The 8,732-nt window shown below is 35.1% G+C and overlaps 1 pseudogene; it reads right to left on the bottom strand.

Annotated features, from left to right (window-relative positions):
- Window positions 1-3,243: 3,243 nt before the first annotated feature.
- LOC121148271 lies at window positions 3,244-3,339 on the bottom strand (annotated as a pseudogene).
- Between the last annotated feature and the right edge of the window lie 5,393 nt (window positions 3,340-8,732).

Below are 8,732 nucleotides of genomic sequence, written 5' to 3' on the forward strand. Positions count from 1 at the left end.
TACTAATAAACTGAGTAAGTACATACCTCTAAATTTTTATGGAATAGCATAATTGTGGTAAAATGGGAAATTCTAACTTGTGAAGCTAGTTGTTTTTACAAATTACTGGGTTTTTAATAGAAACAGACCTTCTAAGTTGATATCTCCATGGTTCTGAAATGCTTACTCTTTAACAATAAAAGTATGCTTATTTATTTATTTTTTTGCTACATCCAATAGTTTTATTATATGAGTTCCACCTGCTGATTCACTCCTTATATGGCTGCAACCACCAGAGCTGAGCCAATCTGAAGGCAGGAGTCAGGGTCTCCCCGCATTACTCTCTCATGGGTTCAGGGTCCCAAGACATTGTGCCTTTCTTTGCTGATTTTCTAGGCCATATGAAGGCAACTGGATAAGAAGCATAGCATCTGGGACACCAACTGGCACCCAATGGGATGCCAGACCTTGCAGTCAGAGGACTAACTTGTTAAGCCACTGCCTTGACCATTCGTTCAAATGATTCTTTTAGACAGAAGTTTAAGGATACACTTGATCATTCTTAATATTATAGAATACATTTACTAGCTTGTAAAATGATCGTGTTGTCTTGATTATCCGAGTTATCACTTATATTACCCTAATGCCAGAATCTTTTACAGATTTTTTCCGATTAAACTGATAATTTAATGTTGTTGCACTCTTTAACTGTGTCACAAGATCTTGCATTTGAAAGAAATACTTGTTTGGGGAATGGCATGGTGGCGTATCAGGTTAATCCTCCACTGGAGGCCCTGGAAACCAATAGGGGTGTCTCTTAAATACCAGTTGCCCCACTTTTGATCCAGATTCCTGATTGTGGCCTGGGAAAAAAAAACCACAGTGGAGAGCAGCTGCACCCAATAGGGAGAACTAGAAGAAGCTAATGGCTCCTGGCTGCAGATGAGCTCAGATATGACTATTGCAGCCATTTGTAGAATGAACCAGTAATGGAAAATTAATCTCTCTCCCTCCCTCCCACTCCTTTGTATATCTGCCTTTCAAATATAAGTAAAATCTTTAAAAGAAGTATTTGTTTCAAAATTAAAATGTTATTTTTCCCTTTTACTATATACTTAATAATTATAACTGGCAAATATTAACATTTGTGAAATTTATCTCTTTTAAATTATGTGATCAACTTTTTAAGAATGATAACTTAAAAAAGTAAATATGAATGTTTCTTTATATTTTATATGCCCATTAAGAAATTTAAAGTTAATTAAGTGACTAAAATCAGTATATTTTGAGGAATCATCCTTAATTTACTATTGGAGTCCTCATCCTGAAATATATTTGAAAAGAGTTTAATTTATTATTAATTTATAGGGTTTTCTATATATATGTGTATATATATATTAAAGAATTAAATATTTTAGGCTTTCTGATTATAATTTAAGTAATTCCATGTTTCATCTAATTTGATGCAGAGGCCAAAATTCCAGACTTTGTTTTTGCTGAATAATTCCATTGTTATTGCTGAATAATTTCTCTGTGGATATACCCATGTATACATATCTTTATTCGTATATTGATAAGCATCTAAGTTGATTTCATTTCCTGCTCTTGGCAATAGTGCAACAATAAATGTGGAAGTACAGTTGTCTCTTTCATATGCTGAGTCCATTTCCTTCAGAAATATAACCAGTTGTAGGATACTTGAGACAGATGGTAGAACTATGTTTATAGGTTTTTTTGAAGGAATCTCCATACTGATGTGAAAGATTGTTGTACTAAAATCTCCCAGCCCGGTAGAAGAGTTCTCTTTGTTCAATATCCTCACCAGCGTGTTATTTATTGTAGTTTTGATTTCTGGCATGAGATAGCGTGAGATAAATCATTGTAGTTTTGCATTTCCCAGATGGCTAGTGATATTAACCATTTTTAAATGGATGAGTTGGCCATTTGTATTTCTTTTGAGAAATGTCTTTTTAGATCCCTTATCCAGTACTCAGCTGAGTGTTCTTTTTCATTGAGTATTCTAAGATCCTCAGATATTTTGAGTGTGAATTCTTTTCGGGTACACTCTTGCAAATATATTTTCTCTTCCTGTAAGTTGCATCTTCACACCTCTGGTTATTTCTTTTGCTATGCAGAAGCCTCTTTTCTGAATTAATTTCATTTCTATAATTTGTTTTTGTTGCCTATGCTCTTGGAATGTGATAAAAAAATTGTTGCCTATGCAAAGAAATATTAGAATGGTGCTCCTATATTTTCTTCTAATAGTTTCTTAGCTTGAAGTTTTACATTTAGCTTTATATCAAATTTGAGTTAAGTTTTTGATAGGATGAAAGTTAAGATGGAATCTGGTTTGCTGCCTCTAGACACTCAGCTTTCTCAGCATCACTCATTAGAAAGATTCCTTGCACCTTAGATTAGTTGGCATAAGATGTACAAGCTGATTTCCGAAATGTCTAGCCCACTGTTCTTTGTTTTCGCCTTTTTTCTAATCCTATGCTGTTTTCCTACAGTATCTCTATGGTATGTCTTAGAATTTGAAACAATAATTTTTCTGTTTTTTTTTTCTTTCATTGAGTATTACATGAGCTATCACCTGTTCCCTCCAACTGAGTGCATTAACAAGAACCTGGAATTTAATCAGAGCTGAGACTTAGACTTGACCATTTTGACAAGGATGTGAGCAACCTCAGTCATATTTTAACTGATGAATCAACTCTTTTCTCCCACCAAACACACACATTATTAATTATTATTATTATTATTATTACTATTACTATTTTCATGATAGGTTTGTAGGTACAATGATTCCTCTCTCCTCCTTCCCCTTCCTCCCTTACATATTTCCTTTCCCATTTTTTCACCTCGTATTACTAAGAAATTAAATATACAAGAGAGTATTTCCAAGGCTTGTCAAACATAAGTCCTAAGTTCTGGTTAGCTGCAAATGCTGAGTTCATACATGGTCCAGGGACATTGCAGTTCCAATCAGCCATAACTAAGCACCTTAGGCAGCGCTCAGAAATCCCAGAATGATCAATTCTTAATAGATGAGCCAAAGTCGCCCTAAAACTTACTGCAGATCAGCTGTAAGAAGGCTGAGCAGTTTCAAAAAGTTTATCTGTAGGAAATTCTCCTATCTGCCCAAGCAAAATCCAAGATTATTTAAATTAGCATTTTAGGCAATGATGAGATATTGTTTTTTTCATTATGCAATATAGTGGACAGTAAACTTACATTATTAAGTACTTAAAATGTCATGAGCGTAACAAAGTACAAGTTTATGTGTCATCCTTGCACAGGGGCCATGCTAATGTTCTCTGTATCATTCCAGTTCAGTGTATGTGCTGCCAAAGTAAGCATATGAAGTAAAATTTAAATTAAGTCAGTATACATTTAGAATAAATGACAACTAGCTAACATATTTAATGGCTGCATAATTGAATAATTCTGCTTTAAATAAAATACTAATTTTAGATATTAAGTCATATGTCATAAGGTCTCTAACAGTAAATCAAAGAGAAATCCAAAACCAAGAAACAAATTATTAAGCGTACTGGGGAAGAAATAAGGCAATAGAGAAGCCTACAGATTTATTATAGAATTATTATAGAATTATAAAGTGAAGAAAGCTATAAAATAATGAAGACATATTTAAAAGATATGGGTAAAACAGCTTCTTTTTGATTGACTTATTTGATTTCCTAAACATGCTAATCAACAACACAGTGACCACTGAGCTTTTCACACTCTTACAACTATTCGATGTATTCCTCAAAAACTATGTTTCATTTATGAAATTTTATGAGCCCATTCTGGAACATTATTTAGAGAAAACATACCAAATTCTAATTAATGCATCGTTATCTCTTACTAATTTTAACTTCTGAATAGGCCATTGCTATTTTTAAAGGTAAACGTCAGCTTATTTAAGTTTATTCTATCTCCAAAAATCTCAGTTTGAATGCCTTGTATAAGTCTCAGTGTTTCTTTAGGTTCACTGCTCTAATGCCTGGATCAGCTGGGGGTGAGCCAAGAACTTCTGCATCTCCTTTATAGGCAGCAGGGGTATTTGTTCTTGAACCAATGTTTGAACAGCACACAATAGCAAGAAATGTGGAATGGCTTGGATCTGAACCAGACTCTAATATGCACGCCGACATGCACAAAATGGTCAAGGATTAGAAAGTTTTTACAGCAATAATCTGCACAGCTGGGAAAGATATCCATGCCTAGAAAAATATATTCCTATTAAATTATTTTTAAATCTGTAAACCAAAATAAATGTTTTTGCATTGTTCTAAAATCTATACGAGTTCTAGAACTTCATGGTATGAGCAGTAAAAGGAGGAGGATTAGATTTCAACAAAAGCAAGAACTTTGTCATGAGCTCAGTCATTTGTAAATAGAAAAATGACCTTCAAGGATAAAAAATCGTTCAAGCTTAATAAGATAAACATACACTTCGAGAAAGACCACATATTGCAATGACACCTTGCAACTGCTGGGATCCCATATGACTGCCAGTTTATATTCCGGCTCCTCCACTTCCTATCCAGATCCCTGCTTGTGCCCTGGGAAAGCAGTGGAGGATGACCCAAAGCCTTGGGACCCTGTACTCATGTGGGAAACCCGCCAGAAGCTCTGGGCACCTGGCTTCTGATCAGCTCACCTCCAGCCATTGAGTCCACTTGGAGAATGAACCAGTAGAAAGAAGATCTTTCTCTCCATCTCTCCTTTTCTCTGAATATCTGTCTTTCCAATAAAAATAAATCCTTGAAAAAAAATACCAAATACTTCAAATGAACATCATTACAGAGAATAATTGTTTTTTTAACAAAAATCCAATATTTAATTATGATTTCTGACAGTACATATTCATAACACTGTGTTCAAAAGTTATGTGGTTATAACGTTTTTAAAAAGATTATCTATCTATCTATCTATCTATCTATCTATCTATCTATCTATCTGAAACAGAGTTAGAGAGAGAGAGAGAGTTCATCCACAGACTCACTACCTAAATGGTTGCAGTGACTCATTTGGGCCAGACTGAAGAAGCCAGGAGCCAGGAGCCTCACCTGGGTTTCCCATGTTGGGGACAGGGACCCAAACACTTGGACCATCTTTTGTTGCCCTCTCAGGTGCTTCAGCAGGAAGTTGGATGGGAAGTGGAGCAGCTGGGGCACGAACCAGACTTATATGATGGCTTAACTTGCTGTACCACAATGGAAATTCCTGGGTCTTTTTTTTTTTTTTTAAAGTGTCCTCGGGGTGTTTATGTTCCAATAGTTTTTAAATTTAAAGTATACAGGAAGGGAAGTATCACATCACTCTCTCCATCTCTTCCACCCCACTCCAACCCCCATCAGCTTTTCCACCCCATTCACCTTAACAACATTCTGTTGTCTGTAACTTACCCTTCCTGTGCTGCCTTTTGAGTAGAGTTACATTGAGGAACCATTGTCCAACAATCCAATTGGCAAAAACCTTAGAACATGGCATTATTTTCTGTTGGTGAGACTATGGGGCAAGCAGGCACCGTCATGCACTGCTGGTGGGGCTACATGTTGGCATACACCTAACGGAGAACACCTGTGGTTCACACTGGCTTAGTGCAATATTGAACAGTTTCTTAAGATACAATCAAATCCTAAGTGATAAAACATGGGCTGATGGTGTTATTAATTTATTTTGAGAATCATATTCAAAAGCTGTTCATTACTGGCCCTAAACAGAGAAGGGCTGAAAATAAAAGCCATAGTGTTCTTTCTATAGCTGGCCTAGATCTGTTCACCATTTGCTGCATAGGAGTGGTTGTTTATTTAAACAACAACAACAACAAATCAGTGTTCACAATCATCTAAAATGAGGAGCCTGGTCATGAGAAGAATAATTCTTAGTGTAAATGGAACCTTGAGTTACATAACAATAGTATCATTTATTAGTAAAATGCAACAATGGGAAATTTGACTAAACTGAACCTTTTTTCCAGAGGCTATTTAAGTTAAATAAACTTTAAAATATAAACTTTATATATGAAAGTAGGATTTCTCAAAAATCCACTAATAAATTCACCGGAGGCATTTACAGAAATTCACTTCATAGTCTCAACTGTAAGAATTCTATTATTACAGCTCAGGATAACTGAGATAGCTTGCAGTAATCTGCACAATAAACATAATCACAAATGAGTCAAATAAACTGTAACCTTGTGAAACAATGATTGGGAAACAAAATGACATGTACTAAGAAGAAAACAAACCCAGAATTACAGGCTGGGTACAAATTACAACAGAAACTATCAAACTATCGCTATTCTCAAATTTCTGAATTTATTGTATCGTATCAGTAAAAGAAAACCACACTGAGAACCCAGAACAACACTCACCTATTTACTATTCTGCATAAACAATTAAATTTCACATAAGAAAATTAGAAGTGAAAGCAGAGTTATTCATTGAGAGAATTATTATTTCAGTATGATGGCATTCTTGTATCATGTCTCCCTTTTCTAAATTACTAGTTTTGAAAATCAAACCAATTTCCTCCTCATCAAATCCACTTCAAATGTCCTTTAATTCTAAGAAACAAACAAAAAAAAAGCAGTTCAACTCCCCAGTTTATGTTCCCAAAAGTTCACAACAAAAATGTTTCTGAGGAAACTATCCCTCTATTTCCTTATTTTATTACATTTGAAAATGTTTGTGTTGATTTAGGTAATTCCAATGTTACCTAAAAGAAAATTGGATTTGTGCATTGAATGAAAACTGTGTATAGGTATCCTGAAAAATAAATTAACAGAAGGAAATAACAGTCGCATATTGGGAGCTGGCATTATCAAGTGAAATTGAAAACCAATCCTTTGTGTATTTCTAAGAAAGCCACTTCATCTTGATATTACTTCAAGCTTAGTTGTTAAGAGTTAGAAAGACACAAATTGATGAGGACATACTGAAAGACAGTGAGTGACATTTCTGCACCTGTTCATTTGCTTTATAAATTTAGAATGCAACAGACCATTTAAAATTAAAGGATTACCTTGGTTCTAGAATATACACTTCGTTCATTATCTTAAAACTTGTTTGGACATATACTTTTATTGTGTGCATACATGTACACATAGCACATTTATTATATTTCTTTAGTCGGTTCATCACACTTAAACATTAAATGCATATACCCATTTAAATAGCAATCATCTACAATGCAGTGAAAAGTTGGAACAAAATTTCATTGAGGAGTTCTTAGTTCAACATCAGTTGTTTATAACCTAAAAAAGTAGACCTCCGAATTTCTGTTTTCTCATTGACTAATGAGCATGCTGACTCTTCCCCCAATCCTACTTGCTTTAAGAGGAAGGGTTCTTCCTAGGAACCACTGATCAAAACAAAACAGTAAATGCAGAAATTGCAACATCAAAAAAAAAAAAAAAAAAAGAAGGGTTCTTGTTTTACTGCAGTGACACTTGGCTGAACACCCAGTTCTACACTATCTACAGGGTGTTTCTAGGTTGTGTTCAGATTTGCACACAAGTTGTTGTGTGTAAATGGTGTCATTGCATTCTCTGACCTTGCTTCCTAACAATTAATATTTCAGTAAAAGTAACCAAATAGTATATAATGATGCTACTTCATAGGAACAAATAAATCGGTTTAGAAATGGGCATTTAAGCCAACTATCTCCCAAACTTTGGCATTAGATATGAGCAAGCTTTGCTTGTTTTTTTTTTTTTCAACAACACTAGACATTGAATTCCTTTTCTGTCATAGGACAGAACAGCATAAAAATGATGCTTGGTTATTATAACTTAAGCACATTATCTTCAGGGTTAGAGTTGAGGTGTTAGAAATAAGGAGAGATGACAGAATACAAAAGAATGGACTTGGTCAGCACCACAGTCATCTAGCTTTGTCTTCCCTTGGTCATAGAAGATCATTGATCCTGACCCACTTTTATTAAAATATATTTAGTGTACTCTTTATTGGATCCACTGGAATGAAACCCACAGGTAGACATTGTGTTGTCTGGACAAGTTGTTGAAACATCTCCAGTTTCTGCATCAAAATTCATACCTATTACCACTGGCAGCTGAGGTAACTTCTCTACTGACAAACTGACCCTCGAGCAAAATCATATAAAATGTATATTTCACAGTTATGAGAAACAGAAGTAGATCAGCCATTTGTTAGTGCAATTCGCAAATGTACAAGCTACTGTCTTAACTCCACTTACAGCTGAAATGCCAAGCACTGACCTGGGCTGAAACCAAAAGCCAGGAGAATCATATAGCTCCCCGATATGGGTGGTGGTTACCTAAACACTTTAACCATCTTCTGCTTTCCAAGGCTATTAGTAGGGAACTGGATTGGAAGTAGAGCAGTTGACAAGAACTGGTGACTATAAAGGCTGCTTGGCGACAATAGCTTGCACACGAAAACAAAAACTCCACCTTCTTCTAAATAAAATTTCAGCCTTGTGCTGTGTCCACAAACAGCATCTGGTGCTAGCTGTTCCTGTCTCTATGGCAGTTGCACAGATGATTCTTAAACCATTTTTGTTGCCCAAATTCAGAGGGCACATCTTATTTTCTCTAAATATTTCTTTCACTTGAAGTAAAGAAAAAGGTGAGTTTGTGGAAGACAGTACTTCTTTACAGAATCCTTTAATCTTCCACCATTCTTTACAGATCTCTGTAACCTTCCTATATACTTCACTTCAGAGACTAATTGAGAGAAACAGACCCACTTTTGTAT

This window comes from Ochotona curzoniae, unplaced genomic scaffold, assembly GCF_017591425.1.
Source record: "Ochotona curzoniae isolate NIBS_2020 unplaced genomic scaffold, NIBS_Ocur_1.0 scaffold_4683, whole genome shotgun sequence".
In the NCBI taxonomy this organism is placed as follows: Eukaryota; Metazoa; Chordata; class Mammalia; order Lagomorpha; family Ochotonidae; genus Ochotona; species Ochotona curzoniae.